Source organism: Oreochromis aureus, linkage group 7, assembly GCF_013358895.1.
Source record: "Oreochromis aureus strain Israel breed Guangdong linkage group 7, ZZ_aureus, whole genome shotgun sequence".
In the NCBI taxonomy this organism is placed as follows: domain Eukaryota; kingdom Metazoa; phylum Chordata; class Actinopteri; order Cichliformes; family Cichlidae; genus Oreochromis; species Oreochromis aureus.
Window position 1 is genome coordinate 46,831,497 of NC_052948.1, and position 18,648 is coordinate 46,850,144.

At 44.1% G+C, this 18,648-nt stretch overlaps 1 protein-coding gene across 3 annotated transcripts in view; it reads left to right on the top strand.

Moving 5' to 3' along the window:
* The first annotated feature begins 11,506 nt into the window (after nucleotides 1–11,506).
* Nucleotides 11,507–18,648, top strand: part of znf462 (zinc finger protein 462) — a 56,064-nt gene continuing 48,922 nt past the window's right edge. For 2 of the 3 annotated variants that reach the window (XM_031754661.2, XM_039614600.1), the window contains exon 1: nucleotides 11,507–11,638. The gene's annotated coding sequence lies outside the window, so the exon portion shown is untranslated. Of the gene's footprint in view, nucleotides 11,639–18,046; nucleotides 18,303–18,648 lie in introns of those variants that run through there. The other variant, XM_039614599.1, reaches the window with a different exon arrangement.

Genomic DNA, 18,648 nt, shown 5'->3' on the forward strand with positions numbered 1-18,648 from the left:
GTTTATGACCATCTGTAAGGTCCCCCAGCTTTGGGGCTGCATTTCGGCCAGTGGTGTTGTGGCTGTGCTTGTAAATGCAGAAAAGCAGATTCTGATTTTTATCCAATATGCAATACTCTTCAGTTTCATTTTTTCATTGTGACAGTGATCCCAAACACGCTGCCAGTAGACTAAAAGCACACCTGGATAGAAAAACAGTGGAACATGAGCAGTCATGGATTGGCCTTCCCACAGCCCAGACCTTAGCACTGTTGATGCAAGAGTGGGATCACTGTGGAAAAGAAAAGAAAAAAAAGCAGCAAACATCCAAAGATGAGCTTTAAATGTCCTACAAGAACCCGGGAGAATGATTCCTGAAGACTACTTAAACAATGAAAAGAAAGCATGGCTCTTAGAGTTTGGGCTGCATTGAACAGTAAAAGTGACAAATTGACTTTCAGGCTTTTTAGAATTGTAGAACTGTACTTTTTAGAACACTGCAGTCGTCCTATATAGTCTATTTCCATTCATGTTTGTATGTTTCAGTAGATAACCCACTTCCCATCAAAATCTAAAGAGATAAGGGGTGGCTAAAGACGATTTCACAGTGTTGTATAATGGCTAAATATCAAAGGAATAGTTTTATGCCCTGCTCTATTGCTGTTTACAACAACAAATGGCTTATGACAAAAGGGCTTATGAGACATCAGTGAGTCTTTTATTATTACCAATTAATTTTACTCTCGTTCTTTCCATCAGCCATTGGCATACTAATGAAAGGCTTAGCAGGTGTGGACAGATCAATGCATGATTTAGTTACTTAGAGGCAAATATAGTGTAGTCAGTTTTCTCCTTTGATAAATCAGGACTGAGAAAAATCCACCCCTCTTTCAGAAATAAAAGTATTTTCTATTCTCAGTGGCCTGATTGTTCTCTGGAGAATTGCAGGGCAGTGGTTAATGGCATTATCAGATACAATCACTTCAGTGAGGTCAGAGAATGAGATCTTGAAAGCAATAAAATTCCTCACAAAGAGAAATTAACCACCATCACCCACTCACACACACACACACCCATAATGATATTTCTATTGTTCAAAAATATATAGCAACCCATCTAATCAGGTTTTAAACGATATCAAACAAAACATTTTCATTTGTGCAAAAGTGAACACAAAAAAGAAAAGACATTAGATTAAAATTGGCAAGTGCTACTATTAGCTGACCAGCTGAGTCAGCTGGTTGATAGAGACTGAATCGTGTTTTTGAAATACCATTTCTGAGCAAGTATTTGGGATGTTTTTCGATGACTTGCCTACTTGCTAATCATTTGAGAAATCGCACAGGATCTACCCATGTGTACTGCATCCAGTCCTAATACACAGATTGTTCTTACTCCAGTGCCATCAGCGGGTCAGTCAGTCAACCATGAGGGATGTGAAGCTTAAGCAAGAATGGCAGAGCAATCCTTCAGCCCTTGGAAAGGTAATATATTCACTGATAACATCAACAGATTAGAAGATCATAGCCAAATGAGTTGTGGAAAGGTTATGAAAATCACTGGGCAGCAGTTCTCTGACAGTCTAATGCCAATCAGAATCAGAAAGGGTTTTATTGCCAAATGTTGAGCAGGTTTACAACATTAGGAAATTGCTGCGGTACTTAGTGCAAACATACTGTCATATAACGCTTAAATAGACATAAAAATAAGAATTTAAAGTGCTAAGTAGATAGATATATACATGAGTGCAGGTGGTGATCAGTGCCAAACATGGAATGATGCAGTGAACACAGTGTAGGGTCATGTGTTAGTGGTGGGAACAGTCATATGGTTATTGTTCATGAGTCCAACAGCAGAGGGGAAGAAACTGTTCTTGTGGCGAGAGGTTCTGGTGCGAATGGACCGGAGCCTCCTGCCTGAGGGGAGCAGGTCAAACAGACTGTGTCCAGGGTGAGAAGGGTCAGCTGTGATCCGAGCTGCACGCCCCAGTGTCCTGGAGGTGTACAGGTCCTGCAGAGATGGGAGTCTGCAGCCAGTCACCTTCTCAGCAGAGCGCACAACACGCTGCAGTCTCTGTTTGTCCCTGATAGTGGCTCCAGCGTACCACACGGTGATGGAGGAGGTGAGGATGGACTCGATGATTGCGGTGTAGAATTGCATCATCGTCCGTGTTGGCAGGTTGAATTTCTTCAGCTGCCTCAGGAAGTACATCCTCTGCTGGGCTTTCTTAATGACGGAGGTGATGGTGGGCTCCCACTTCAGGTCCTGGGTGATGGTGGTACCCAGGAAGCGGAATGAGTCCACAGAGGTGATGAGGGTGTCAGTCAGGATGATGGGGGGGAGTGGGGCTGTGTGCTTCCTGAAGTCCACAATAATCTCCACTGTCTTCTGGGCATTCAGCACCAGGTTGTTGTGGCTGCACCAGGACACCCGACGTTCAACCTCCCTCCTGTAGGCAGACTCATCCCCGTCCAAGATGAGTCCAATAATGGTGGTGTCATCTGCAAACTTGATTAGCTTGACAGACTGGTGGGTGGAGGTGCAGCAGTTGGTGTACAGGGAGAAGAGCAGAGGAGAAAGAACACAGCCCTGAGGGGAGCCGGTGCTGATGGTCCGGGAGTCCGAGACATTCTTTCTCAGCCTCACATGCTGCTTCCTGTCCGTCAGGAAGTCAGATGGTGTTGAAGGCAGAGCTGAAGTCCACAAACAGGATCCTGGCGTTGGTTCCTGGGGAGTCCAGATGCTGCAGGATGAAGTGTAGAGCCATGTTGATAGCGTCGTCTACAGACCTGTTGGCTCTGTATGCAAACTGCAGGGGGTCCAGGAGGGGGGCCGTGAGGGTCTTGAGGTAGGAGAGAACTAGGCGCTCAAATGACTTCATGACCACAGATGTCAGAGCCACAGGTCTGTAGGCATTTATTGCAGTGATCCTTGGTTTCTTGGGGACAGGGATTATGGTAGAGGACTTGAAGCAGGCAGGCACATGACATGCCTGCAGTGAGGAGTTGAAAATGCCAGAAAACACTGGGGCCAGCTCATTTGCACAGTGTCTGAGGGTGGCAGGAGACACACCGTCTGGGCCAGGAGCTTTTCGACCATTCAGACTCTTAAACTGCTTCCTCACATCTGCTTCATGAATATGAAGAGTTGTGGTGGGAGAATGTGGTGTGAAATCCTCCTTGGTGTGGGGTGTGGAGGGAGGTGTTGTAGGTGAAGTTTTTGATGGTGGTGATGGCTCTATGCAGGGGGGAGAGGTGGGGGAATGAGTGTCCAAAGTGTCTCTATTGTTGGGGCCGTTGAAGGTGTGAAGGCTGCTTGATGGCTCGTCAAAACAGCAGTAAAAGTCGTTAAGGGTGTTGGCTAAGAGCAAGTCATCAGTGGAGTGGGGGGTTTTAGGCTTGTAGTTGGTGATATTCCTAAAAACTTTTCCACACAGAGGCCGAGTCATTCTCTGAGATCTGCTGCTGCATCTTCTCAGAGTGCTGATGTTTAGCAATGTCCACTTCTTTAGTGAACCTGTACTTGGCCTCTCTGTGGCAGTCCCTGTCGCCGCTTCTGAACGCCTTTCTCTTTTCCAGCCACAGCTTTTTGAGTTTAGGAGTAAACCAGGGTTTGTCATTGTTATAACTCACCCTGGTGCGTGATGGCACAATGCTGTCCTCACAGAAGTGGATATAAGATAAGATAAGATAAGATAAGATAAGATAAGATAAGATAAGATAAGATAAGATAAGATAAGATAAGATGGCCTTTATTAGTCCCACAGGTGGGAAATTTGTTTTGTTACAGCAAAGTGCAAAGTTATGTAGCAGAAATTAGAAAACACTGGAATGCAATAAAATACAATAAAATAAAATAAAATACTATATACAATAGAATAAAATAGAATAGAATAATATATACAATAGAATAAAATAGAAATACAAATACTATATACAACTGAGTAGGAAAATACAAAAACACAACTTCGTCAGAAGAAGAATTGCACGTATAGCAGTCTTATTGCACATGTGTGGGTTTGTGTGTTTGATCAGCTGCAAAAGTCTTTATTGTAGAGTCTGACAGCAGTGGGGAGGAAAGACCTGCGAAATCTCTCCGTCCCACACCGTGGGTGCCGCAGTCTCCCGCTGAAGGAGCTGCTCAGTGCCGTCACAGTCTCATGCATGGGGTGGGAGATGTTGTCCATCAGGGATGACAGCTTAGCCACCATTCTCCTGTCACTCACCACCTCCACTGGGTCCAGAGGGCATCCTAGAACAGAGCTGGCCCTGCGGATCAGCCTGTTCAGTCTCTTCCTGTCCCCAGCAGAGATGCTGCCCCCAGCAGACCACACCATAAAAAGATGGCTGAGGCCACCACAGAGTCATAGAAGGTCTTCAGGAGAGGGCCCTCCACCCAAACGACCTGAGTCTCTGCAGCAGGTACAGCCTGCTCTGCCCTTTCCTGTAGAGGGCGTCTGAGTTATGAGTCCAGTCCAGTTTGTTGTTCAGATGAACACCAAGGTACCTGTAGCTGTCCACAGCCTCGATGTCCATACCTTGGATGTTCAGTGGTTGCAGTGGAGGATGCTTGTGCCTGTCTACCACCAGCTCCTTGGTTTTACTGGCATTGATCTGGAGGTAGTTCAGCTGGCACCAGTCCACAAAGTCTTGAGTCAGTCCTCTGTACTCCTTGTCGTCCCCATCAGTGATGAGGCCGACTATTGCAGAGTCATCAGAGAACTTCTGCAGGAAGCACTGGGTGGAGTTGTGGGAGAAGTCTGCAGTGTAGATGGTGAAGAGGAACGGAGCCAGAACCGTTCCCTGTGGGGCCCCCGTACTGCAGACGACCCTATGTGAGGACAGCCCTGAGTCCTCACATACTGTGGTCGGTCGGTGAGGTAGTCCAAAATCCAGGTAGTGAGGTGATGGTCCACTCCAGAGTTCTCCAGCTTGTCCTTCAGAACCGTGGGAAGAATAGTGTTAAAGGCACTGGAGAGGTGACAATGTCCGTAAACTCGTCCAAGCTGTTAGAAGCAGCCTTCATTGTGTCCCAGTCTGTAGACTCCAAACACGTGCGAAGCTCCTCCACAGCCTCGTTGCTCCACAGTTTTTTAGTCCTCACGACAGGTTTGGAGCTTCAGCCTCTGTCTGTACGCGGGGATCAGGTGGACCATGACGTGGTCAGAAAGTCCAAGTGAAGCGCGGGGCTCCGCACGATAGGCCCCGCTGATCGTGCTGTAACAATGGTTCAATGTCCTCTCCTCTATGGTCGGGCATTTAATATACTGCTTGTATTTGGGAAGCTCTTGGCTCAGATTGGCTTTGTTAAAGTCCCCAAGAGCAATAATGAGAGAGTCCGGGAATGTCCGCTCCATGTGCAGTATCTGCTCCGCGAGTGCGCACTGAGCTGCCTGCACATCCGCATCTGGCGGGATGTAAACAGCGGCCAAGATGAATGAAGCAAACTCCCGCGGAGAATAAAATGGTTTGCAGTGAATAAAATGGTATTCCAGAGAGGAAGAGCAGTGCTGAGCAATCACTGTTACATCTGTGCACCAGCCACTATTAATGTAGAAGTCCACATTAGGGCGGGATGTCCTCACAGAGCCACGACTCCGTAAAACATAAGACACAGGAGGAGGCAAAGTCTCTGTTCATGCTTCTCATCAGGGCCAGCTCGTCCATCTTATTCCTGAGTGAGCGTACGTTGGAAAGGAAGATCCCAGGAAGAGCAGTTCGCAGTCCGCGTCTCCTCAGACGCACGAGTGCGCCGGCTCGCTTTCCTCTCCTTCGGCGTCTCACTTTCCTGGTCAAAGTCTGCAGTAAATCTGCCACAGATGCGACAAATATTGGAAGTAAATCCACAGGTGTTGTATTCCTGTAGTTAAGAAGCTCTTCTCTGGTGTAAGAATATCCAGAGGAGTGCCCAGACACACAAGTTATGCACAAAAACAAAACAGAAGTAACGCACTGAAGCACCAGGGCATCCATACGCGGCGCCATCTTGGAGCTTAGGCCAAGGTGGTTCTGTCATGTTCAGATGACAAATAAATGTCTTCTTCAAACAATGTATGTAGGTCAACATGAAAAAACTTCAATCTACTTAGATGTGTACCAAAATAAATTGCTTTATATGTATTAAATGCTAACTGAAGTAAACAAATTGCATATTATTTGTCTAGTTCCTCTTACCTTTAGCATGTCATGCCTTTCATATCTTTAATGAAATGTTTGCATCAGTCCATTATTTTGTGTGCTGTCAGAAATTACTTGGAAGCACAAAAGTTAATATGCTCTTTGTCACAAAGACATGAGATCCAGATTTTTGATCCAAATACGGGATGCAAACTTAACAAAAAGTCAGTCATTTATTGAGGCTGATCAAGATACACCAGATATTAAATGCAAAAACCAAATTCTCACAGAAACGAGGAGCGGAGGCATGGGTCACAGCTGGGGAGTATAATTGATACTCAAAAACAAAGGAGAAGACAGGACGAGCCCCATGACACACAGATGGGGAATGAGACGGTGGTGGAAGTAATTAAACCACAAAACTTCTGGAAAAATGTCCTTTGGACAGACCGACGTGGAGATGTTTGGCCAAAATTCACGGCCATGGTGGTAGAGGGATCACCTCGCAGTTAAGCAACTGACCATGAACTCCTCCGTATACCATGAGCATAAATGCTAACACAAGAATGAGACAAAGAACCACAAAGACAAGGAGGGGAAAACTGGGGACACTAATGCAAATACTAACCAAGAGACAGTGCTGTGAAAAAGTATTTGCCCCCTTCCTGATTACTGCTGCCACGGATGATATGTTTTTGATAGTGTTTACGTGCGTGCTTTCATGAGTATCATTCTGTCTGAAAATACGATAAGGCAAAAGGTTTTGCAGAATTCGGATAAAACTTTGTAGGGGTGTAGAGTTTGGTCGTGTTAATAATCCGTTAAAACTTGGCTTACATCCACCAAGGTCTTCAAGGTCAACCTGATAAGTTATTGGTTAAAAATGTGAAAAAAAAAGCCTTATAACATAGAAATTACAATTTCTACACGCGTGTATTGTCAACATATAAAAAGTTTCACATAAAGATTAAAAACATCATGGCACATTTGACCTCTGACCTCTCAATAGATTGCTCTAAAGTGATAATAAGGCTATACAGCGATATTTAAAACTGTTTCTTACTGCCATTACTTGTATTAACAACATATAGACAAATAAAATAGGGAATGATATATGGGGATTCTAAATATGGCATTACTTTGGACCTCTGACCTCTTCAAGGTCAAATAGGGTCAAACTTTCATAAAAAAAAGTCTCTTTCATTTTTAAAACTATGCTTAAAATTCTACTTTCTGTTTGTATTGGCAAAATTTGGAAAATGATATTCTTATATGGGGATTCTAGAAATTACATTATACTTTGCATCCAAGTATTGTGTCACATTTGACCTCTGACCTCACTTTTACATTTCACGTCTATCTTACTTTCATGTGTCACATCAACAGAAAGAGACTGAGCTGCCTAGATAGTAAAAAATATACCGTAGTATAATGTTATGTAATAAGTCCAAGTTGTTCATGGTCAGTTATTTGAAAAATCAATACCTATTATTCATTACTCCTACATAAAGATTATATACAAAATATAATACTATCCATTTAAAATAAACACCGCCAGAAAGATGTTCAGACTTCTGGAAGAAAGTTAAACATTCACAAAAAATTCGAGGAGCGCAACAGTTTCTGGTAATCCTTAAAAGACATATAAAGACAGTTAAAGGGTTTAACTATAAAAAATAGTAGTTCAAGCATTAATAATTCAGGATCATTTATCCATTTAGGCCTAAGCCGTGGTAATTTGCTGAATGTAACATCTCTGTCCTTGCAGGCAGCAGTCAGTGGGTTTATTTCCACTTTATACACATTGTAATGGTGTGTTTTGTAATTTAAGAGATCTATCAAATATGCAATGGCAGTTTAAAAGAAGTTATTCTGGGAAATTGGCACGGATACATATAGAAAGAAACGGTCCAAATTTCTTTTTCTTTCATCATAATCCCATACATTTAAACGGAGCAGATATGTCAAAATCTGTCCGACTACTGAAATAATTATTTCATTGCCTGATTGCTTGATTACAAAAAAATTACGTCACGACAGAACCGGCACAAACAGTTCTTGTGCACTTTGTTGTGCTCGTTGTAAATGCACGCGTGCTTTTGCGCTGTGAAAGGGAAAAAAACTGAGAATTTAAGAGGACACAGGCAGCATGTTTAGACCTGTAGCTGAAGGTAGTTGTCCATGAAAAGTCCCATAACAGCAGCAATCATTTTATCTGCCTGTATCACCTCTGTCTATGTATGGTCACCTATCGAGCAATTTTTGCTGACCCAAATACTGTAGGACTCAATTTAAGTGTTTCTGAGTTCCTAAAAGCATTTAAAAACATATACATAACAAAATATCTGTTAAACTGATTCTTTTTATTTGCAAAACTGTTAAGAAATAATTGACTGAATTAACTGAAGACCCTCGTATTTAATTATCAATAAATATTTACACTGAAATGGTGGCACGCTGATGTAAACGTATCCAAAAAGTCATCGGTCACCTTCTAAATCTGTACAACACCTCCTCTGCTCCCGCTCTCCCACTGCTCAGACCATCTGAATCCCTGACAACGGGTCTGTTTTTAGCTACGCCGGGTGGAGGCCTGGCACGGTGTGAGGGGGAGGCCGGACCAGTGGGGATGTCCTGGCGCAGTCTGTCCCACGCTGCACGCTGGTCTCCTGGCCATCCCATATTAATCAGATTTGCCGCAGCAGCCATATGTCCAAGCAGCGTGATAAACCCCGGCTGCTACCTGGCACCCAAAGGACTCACTGTCAACAGAGTGTGTGCACGTCTGCGCAGGTGTGTATATTTCACAAGTCTTTTACTCCAGAGACATTCCTTCAAAGATCTGTTGAGACATCAAAAATGCTTGGCATGAATAGCTTAGGCTTTTTCTGTTTGTGTGCGTGTTTCTTTTTCTTTGAGATGCTCCGACTTAAAAAGAAAATATATAACACAGGTTATGAGCAATAACCCTGAAGGAGGGGGAAGTCACTTTTGGGCCAAGTGATCATTTGCCACAGTGTTTGGGAAATACATGGGGCTATGTACGTCACGGCGACAGAAGAACTGGCACAATGGAAGTGCATTAACAAAGGCCGAGTCCTGTTTCCATCTGTCACCTTATGCTTAACAGCACTGTATACATTTCATATTTGCACATGACTCAGCTCACAAGGTGTCACATTTTAGACACCACTTGTATCACACTCCTTAGCAGCGTTGTGGAGAATCTACTCGAGCATTAGCTCTGCTGACACGAGCAGCGGCGATGGTGATAGAAAGAGTGACTGAATATAATTTCCTAACCCAAGCTTTCTATTAAATTCAAGAAAAAAAATATGGATTCCACAATCCATAATTCATAACCGAACCTCGCAAGAGGCAACATCAACACTTGTCAAACATGATTAACTACGTCTGTATCTTACACAAATTTAATTCCTCTCTGTGTCTCTGCCTGTAAATCAGGCAACAATCACCAGTGAGCCTGCTCGCAAGATTTGTGGCTGAGGTTTTTCGTGGGTTTGAATGTCACAGGAAAGGAAAAGTTTCTGGGATCCAAACTACTTTTTTTTCCTCTTTTTGCTTAATGAATAAAACCTTAAAGCACACGGAGCATCTCAGATCTTTGTTTGAACAATCAGGGCAGATGGGGTTTTCTGTCTTCTGTCTGCAAAAGACAAAACAACAAACAACCAATCTCCTTGTGCACATCATGCAGTAGTAATTACTCTGCATGAGTATTAAAGAGTAATCACATCGGCCTTTAGATGAACACTGTGCAACTATTACATATACTATACAGTGTTAATAAGCATGTTTTACCATTATTTACACAAGTGTCGTCAAGTAGATGCAATGAAAGGAAATTGAGTTTTATTGGGTGGTTTGTGTAATGCATGGCTTACACACAGTGCTTGCACCAAAGATCTTCAACAACAAGAAGAACAATGAGTCCTGAAACAGATGGTGTTACCCCCTACCCTGCCCCAATCCCCCCCCCCAGGGCCCTGATATCAACAACATGGAATCAGACTGGGATTACATGAAAAAACAGAAGCAAACGAGACAGCCTAAATCCACTGAAGAACCGCGACAAGGTCTCCGAGATCCACAGAGCCACCTAACTGCTGTCGAACCAAACACAGATCTCCATTTTTAATAAACTTTTTTTAATGATTTCATTTCATTTTAGGTTAACTGATAAGTAAAAACTACCACTGACAAAAGACGCTTGCTTTAAAACAAATACTTGCAACTTCAGCCCAATTCTGCAGCTGTAACTGCATTTATGAGAAAAATCAATGTGCCTGACATCATACAAAGCTTTTAAATATTCAGACACGCAGTGTGTGTGACAATAAGCTGTTGCCATATAAGAAATATTGTGCAGAGATATAATGTAAACAACATCGATTTAAAAGAAAAGCCCATATATAACAGGTAAAAATATACATTTCTTCCCAACAAAAGCCATCGAGGGAGACACATTTCCCCGCTCACATTGTAGTTACTCAACCACTCAAGGTAGACTCTTCTTCTCACTACCCACCCACCCATGCGTGCCCTTCCTGCCGCTCAAACCCCCACTCACCCACCCACCGTTTACACTGACATACATCTGAGCAGGACCCTGCACCTTTTGTCTTGGGCTCCCTCCTTTGTTAGCGGCTGGTGGACACAGCAGCAGCAGGCTGCATGCCGCATGTCTACAGTAACAGGGAAGTGACAGAAAGCTGCATCTCATCAGCCATTCACCTATTTTTTTTTCTATCAATCAAGTAAGCACAAAATATATATTAAAAAATATTAAATATAATATACATATATAGAATCATATATAATTAACCATTTAATTTAATTTAACTTAAATAGAATACTTTGAATCTTGATTTTTTATTATTTAGATGAAAACAATAAACCTTTTGTTTGTCAGTGACTGGGAGATTGTTTTTATATTCTATATTTTATATATATTGGGATGTGTAAACATATATAGTTAAAATTATATTTATCTTTTAATATTGGGGTGTGTATACTGAATCTGTGTATCTATGTGTCTATCTGTGTGTTTGGTTGACTTGGGAAGCAGCATCACCACCAAAGTGAACTGCAGATAACCTCATGACGTTGCAGACATGGTATGCAAGTCTATATAAAATTGACGGTGGCCGCATGTATCTGGTGGTGGTCTGCGCCGCTTGATAAGGCTTTGCAGACTATCTGACTTCAGTCTAGATGAAGGATGAGCTTCTCAGGCACAGACGTTGTCCATCCTGCTGATGCTCCCTCGTCTCATCGTAAACTCTTGTGCACCCTCTGGTGCTTGCTAGTCTCCCAAACTTCTTTGTGTAGCCTGCTTTGCAGATTGTCTTCCTTGTCTGTGTGGTTGCTCATTATTCAGAGACAGACGGATCTCAGGTCATCTGCAGCTGCAGCAAAGGAGAAGCAGGAAAGATGGCGATCATCCACTAGACCGACCGAGCGCACGCATGAAATACGGAGGACAACTTTTGGGAGGATCGCTTGAGGAGAAGATTGTACCAGTGAGTTTTTTGTGTGTGCTCTTGCTCTATATTTCCAGTTTCGTCAACATTTCGGCTGAGCTTTCAAGGTCTGCGAGAACGTCGGTATGGTAGATCATGGGATATAATTTGGAGAGCGCCTCGTGAATGACCTGGAAAGAGCTGATCTCCCCTCGTTTCTTCCCCTTTTTTTGTAGTCGAGGTCCATGCTACCACTGAGAAGGAAGTCGGGGCGAGATTTTCTCCTCTCTCTCTCTCTTTTTTAATCGGGTGGTCGCTCTTGCTGGCACCCGTGCAGCCAAAGTCAAGTGGGTCTTCTCGCTTCCCAGTTAATATCCTAACCAGCCTAGCGCTTCCTCGCTATGTCGCCTTTCGGTTTGTTGTCAAAGTGACACAAGGAAATGGACGCGGCGGTGTAAAGAGGCTCGCCTGCGTGTTTCGGCAGCACCGGAGCGCCAGTGTTTTGTTATTCTGACATGTCTGGTCAGGGGAATTATTGGCCCCGGCTGTGCGTCCCCCCCTCTCTCTCTTCGGCCGTGCGTGTTGTTGCGCGTTAGCTTCATGGAGAAGCCATTGCACGGATTGCTCTCCTTTACCAACCAGCCTCCATTAGCGACACAGTGGAGCTGGCATAGCCGCTGGTCCAGTCTCACACACACACACGCACACACACACACACACCATGAAAAGCCATGTCCACTGTGAGGAGGCTATACGCGCTCTCCACCTCCCCTTGCTTCTCTCAATTTTTAAAAAGGAAACCTTAACGTGGTGGCGATTTTTGAGTCCACAGAGCTGGAGCTACTACACGTCTTGCTGGTCGTGAAATCAATTTAAAAGCGCAGTGTGGCTTCTTCTTCTGCTCTTTCTTTTTAGATGTTTTTTTTTTTTTTAATTCAAACGGGGTTTTTTGGTCCTTCTTTTGCTTTTCTTCTTGGGTGCTTCTTGCTACACTGTTAACCCGCATGTGCCCTTGCACTGTTTTGGATGTCTATTTGCTGTCACTGGTCTCAAGTCAGGTATGTCACACTAGTGAGGGCTTCACCATAAAATGGAGGAAGGCAGATGAGTATCCAAGGAGAGCCCTGGAGTCAGATAGGCAGGATCTCTCCCCCCCCCCTACCCCCCTCACGCCAGAACAAAGGTTGTGTTTAGAAAAAGAAAGAAAGAGAGAGAAGGGGGGTAAAAAAAAGAAAAGCTCGGCCACATCCTCTTCTTCCTCCTCTTCTGCTTCGTTTTCAGCTCGGAAGTTTTAGTCTAAGAGGAAGCAGAAGAACTCTAAAAAGTGAGGTTAGATCCTCCAGTGTGTGTTTGTGTGTGGGGGGGGGGGGGCTTTCGAGGTTAACTTCTTTATTTTTAACCCCTGGCTTGCTTGTTTGATTCATCTTGATTCGAGAAACTTGCTTTTCAAATATTTCTTTAATTTTGCTAGAGATGTACTGCTGAGGCTTCTGGAAAGTGTGCGCTTGTGATTGGCTGGGGGGACACATGGATGAGACAGGAATCCAAAGGCTCAATAATGCAGTGTTTTGACCATGCAAGTAGTTAATGTTCAACAAAAAGTGGTGTCAACACACACACACACACACACACACATGCTCTCTCGCTCTCTTCTCTCTCTTCTGGTTGAGTGTGTGAGGGTGAAGTAATGACTGTCGCAAACAGTTTCTTAAAGGAAGTTCTCAAGATGATTCTCTCTTTTTTTTTTTTCTTTCTTTCTTTTTTTTTAACTTCGTGCTCTGGTCAGATGAGGGCTCAGATACTGTCATGTATGTGCTTTAAATTTTGCTCCCTTCTGGCTTCCCCATAATTTGCAAAGGAACCAGGAGACTCCACTGTGTGCACGTTATTGCAAGGCTCTACAGACTTATTTGGGACTTATTTGAGATTTGGGGTCCTTTTGGAAAACTTATTTTAGACTTGCAATTGAGGTTGTTGATCATTTATTAACAGCCTCTCGGTTGCAATGCGCTCCGCGTTCGCTCTGCAAGCCTTGGGTGACTTTTCACACATTATATCCAAAAGGTGTCTGTTGACCAGCCTGTCAGGAGAGTGTGGGGGGTGGGGGTGGGGGGCTTGAAAGCTGTAGCGTGTTTGTCTGTGTGTGGGTAGACGTTCTGTGTGTGTGTATGTGTGACAGAGGGAGAGGGAGTGTGTGAGGTTGTGCTACGCTCTGCAGTTCCCCTGGCCACTGTGTGAAATCTTGCTGACAAGGAGACTGTGAGCTTGACACACTGTGCTGCGACAATGCCGTGGCTGAGAGGAGCAATCAAAATGGTGGCGAGGCTCCTTCTCCCCGGCGTGGCAGGGCAAACAGGTTCTCGAGGAGGAGCCAATAGAGGACAGAGACGGGCAGGAATCTGCTGCGGCAACACATTTGCCTCGCTGCAATGCAATGGATGCAGTCAGGTGGATGTTGGATGTTCTGCAGAAACAAGCCCCCGTGATCGCAGTGTTTTGTTCCCACTCTGCGTGTGCTTCTCCTTGCACTTGCAGTTCCTGTAATAACTTTCACAAGTCTCCAGCACATTCATGGCCTATTCGTACTGCGCTGGCGGGTGACCTATAGTCATATACCAAAGCCCCCAGGACTCTGTGAGGGCCCCTGAAGTTCCCTGTAGGAATGTCTTTGTTATAATTTGGCAAATGACACTCATGTGTGGCAGTAACATATATATGTGCCACAAACATGACTTAAAAACTGAACAACGCAGGGTCCTTAAAGTGGCTCCTGTATTTTTACGTAGCCTGGGGGCCCATAATCTGTTGGGCTGATAAGAAAATCAATCTTTCCTTGGGAAATATGTATTTTGTAAGTGGAAACTAGTGTGCTGGTAAACAAAATAGGCTTGGAATTTAGACTGTAAATAAGAGGAAACATCTTGTGCCCCTTTCCTGCTTGTATTTCTGAGACTAAACTAAGAATTTCACAGAGCCAGAATGCTGTACTCAAATTTGATCCTGGACTTTTCGGCTGCTCTGTTTAGTGTTTCACTCTTCTGCTCGCTGCGTGTCTTCAAACGCATTTCTCTGTTGGTGTAATCATCACCAGTGACGTACAGAAAACCTTGGGGCAGGGCTGTGTGGGAGCACATGTGGTGGGTCTTTGGGCTGCATGTTTCTGAATGATCTTCTAAGATTTAACTGAAATCATGTGATGACACGAGCAGATGTGCACCATCGTGTCGGACTGAAAGGCTATCACTGAATGTCCCAATGCGCATTCCCTTCTTCCTGTTATCTCACTCTTCCTGTTTTATTCTGAAAGTCCCGACCAAAGGCCGTGACACTGTGACCTCCACTGCTCGATTACTGTTTGTTCTAAAGAGATTACACCTCCAGGTACTGTAGTAATTCCAGCGAATGCTGCCTTAATTTGCATTAAGTTTGAAGTGGAGACTGGCAGTTGGGCAGTGCTGTTGTTTGTTTAGTAATAAATGGTCTGAAAAGCAGATCAAGAGCATCTCTGATCGGGTCCCCCTCTCACTTCTGATGTGGTACAGCAGACAGTAGTGTTTTGTTTTTTTAATTTTTTTTTTTTTTTTTGATGGTCCACTTTCTGTCTGACTGAATATTTGCATATAGCGCACACTCATATCAAACTGTTTGAATTTTAGTGCGGCATAGAAAGAAAATTTTAATAGTGTTACCATAGCTCGGCTTTAAGGTGGCGGGGGGAGGAATTACATAACTGGATTTGTTTGCAAGGTATTTCAGGATTATGTTAGAAAAGCTTGACAGAGAGGACAGAGGATCAAACAAGAGAGACTTCTGTGATGGTTTGAATGCTCGGAGGAAGTGGTCATGAAGCTCATCACCCCCCTCTACACACAAACACACATACACATACATGCATACAGCTGCTCTCTCTGTCCTTCCCTCCCCTCCCTCCATCTCTCACTCACTCACTCACACTGGGTGATGCACGTCTCCATTCTTCTCTACCTGGGGCACTGAAGAAGGCTAGGGAGACGCACAAAAGCAAATTGAAATGCTCCAGTGAGTGCTTTCTTGACGTGATGCATGGCTCACAAGATGCAAGTGTAGCAGCAGGGCCAGGCTGCAAGTGTAGATCCAAAACACTACAGTCATCACAGCACAGCAGCAAGGGGGGGAAAAAAACCCTCACTATTTTCTCCTGACCTTCCTGCCTTCATAAGTAGCCACCACACACATGCATTCTGTTACCGTATGCCCAAACCTGCTCTGCCCATGTGAATAATTTAATGCTGTTTAACTGTAGCGGGTTATATTTGAAGAACTAAAAGGCAATATCATGTCAGGGTTTAAGTGGAACAAGGAAGTAGCTTCTTAGAGGTGTCATTCCAGTTTCTGTTGTCAGTTGCGACGTTATACTGCTGCAAAACTGGTTCCTCCTCTCTGCTTTCCATCAGAACATCAACAGTTCAACTGTGTCCCGAGGAAGAGAAAAAAAATGCTTGTGTAGCTCAGTGAAGCTTGCAGTTGTGCCCTACCTTTATCTAGATCTGCTGATCTTTTCAGCGTGCATATTTTAGGCGTGCAAGGGACTCATTTTGTTGAAATTCAAGGTCTAAAGTAGCCGGGCTGAAGAGACAGCTCGTCTGGTGGGATAAATTAAGCAGTCTACACGGCGTCCTCAGGTTTCCAGCCTAAATTCAGGATTTGTGCTATTCTCTGCTAAGACACAGTGAACCAACTCTGTCAGTCTCGAGCTGCCTGTGGTGGGGAGGAAGAAAAAAAAAAAAAAAGAAGGAGAAAAAAATTCTTTGGAGACGCCCGTTCCTTGGGCAGTGTGGTGCCACCGGACAAGGCCTTCATTGAGCAGAAACAGGAGTGGTCTTGTAGATGGGATCCACAGTGGCTCAGCCTCCGAAGCAACAGAACTGTCCAAGGACGATTAAATATTTAAGAGCTTGGAAAGGAGGTCTCAGTGGTAAGTTAATATTGATGGGTCTCATCTTTCCCTTCTCAAACTTGTTGAGTTGACTTAAGAGGTTGGTTTAGCAGGTCTGGAGAGGAACCTACCTTCTTTTCTTCTTAAAAAACTTTGAACCTTCACCAAGTTTGTTTGCAGTCTTTCCTGTAGCTGACTTCTGAATTTTTTGACCGCCCCCCCCCTTTTTTTTCCAGCTTCTTCCTGTGTCCTCTCATGGTGACTGTGAAACACTCCATCCTGGCTAGCTTGTAACCTCACCCAGTCCTTGTAACTGTAGTAACTGCCATGTCAGGCTTACAAGGAAGTCAGCATTGCAAGCTTTTCTGGCAGTTGTCCACTGAGCACTACTTACAAGAAACCCTTCAGTGCATCTTGCAGTCTTTTCATGTAATCCTTTTTTCCCCCTTTCCTTACTTTTTTTGTGAATTGAAGGAATAGAATACACCCAAAAGGCATTTTGATGTGTAAAATGGAAAAACAGGAGTAAAATTCCTCCAGCCTCCAGCTGAGGGTAATCTTCCTGACAGTAAGGAGGCATTTCAGTTATACTAAACATTTGCCTCGATTGTAAAGTTTGGTACCTCAAGAGCAAAACTTCGGGGTCATTTATGGACAGTCTTTGTGAGATGATGCCGAATTTATCTGAGACAGCAGCGGATTGATTTACGTCAGGAAATGGTTTCCTAGGAGAGATGGGCTTCAAGGCTGCACGGAATGCAAGGTTTCCTGGACCTAATTGTCCTTGTGGAAAAACACTTCCTGGTTTCTCTCCAAGATCTGTCCTTCACTTGCCCCACTCTTGTTTGTTTAGCCCATGAACCCTTATGTTTCACTTTGGAGAGATCTGACTCAAGCATATCTTCAGGCTCATGTGTCTGACTTATGTGTTGTGTGCAGAACAACTTTTTTTTTTTTTTGCTCTAGCCTACTTGTGTACACCACATCTTTTGTCAGGATTTTCTTTCTCTTTTAAGCTCAAGGGAAGAAACCTCTTGAGAAAACCAAAAATATCTACCTATTCCCATATAAAATTGTAAAAATAATCGCGCCCGAGGCTATTAATTAAATTGTGCACTTAATCATTTTTGGATGGAATATTTAATCGTGTTGCTGAGGGTTGCCCCAAGTTTTCCTCTCTTATGCTTTTCAGTGTAGAAAAGAAGCTCTAACCTCTTTCATGGAAATCTTGATTAGAGCACGTTAGGTCACCTATATAAGTATGATGTCGCTCGCAGAAGGTTCAGGACGCGACGTCGCCTCTAAAGTTTACTCGACCGGGCGGTCGAAGGAGACACGTTTTAGATGCACGACAGTCAGATCTGGGATCTTGTCTTCACCCTCCGAAGAACAGCAAAAGGCACGTTCGCAGGAGGCCATCTTTGCAGTTCACAAAACCACACTTTTCACTTCTGCTTTTCTCGCTGACTGCCATGACAGTGTGCAGAGGAACCGACAGGAGGGGAAGCAGCTTGCTCAGGTCTGCGCTCTTAAAGTTAAACACTTCCATCTGTGTAACAAGATAGCAGAGCGAGCAGAGGCAGCTCCACTCAGCTGAGCAGGACAGTCAAAGACCTTGAGGAGCACAAAATGGTGGATGGCCATACCACTGATTCTCCAGCGTGATTGGCTGCGTGTCTCCTTGGCCACTGTGGGGCTGGCTGTGTGAAATGGAGTCCTCTGTGCTGAGCGTTGGCCCAGCCTCAGCTCTGATGCAGAAGATAATTCTGTCAGCCTCGAGAGAGAGAGACGAGAGAGCAGCCAAGTGAGGTGACTATACTAAAAGAAGGCAGAGGACTCGAGCCATGTTTGTGTCTGCTTGCTTCTGTTTCTTATCTTCTAATCTGCTGTCCTACTTGATCTCCTGGGTTCTGATTTCTATTAATAGCTATTTAAAAATATATATATTTTGGTGCTTTTTAGCTTTAAACAGACCTGTAACAGGTTAGGAAGGAATCAGTTGGGATTTATGTTTTGGCTTTGTTTGTAGGAATGAAGAAAGTGGCTGTGTGAGAGTGTTCGGTATCTCGGTATCTAACCTTCACACCCAGCAGGCTCAAGCTGAGGGATTTACCAGACCCTTGTTTTGCTGCTCTCAGTCTTGAAGGTCACATAA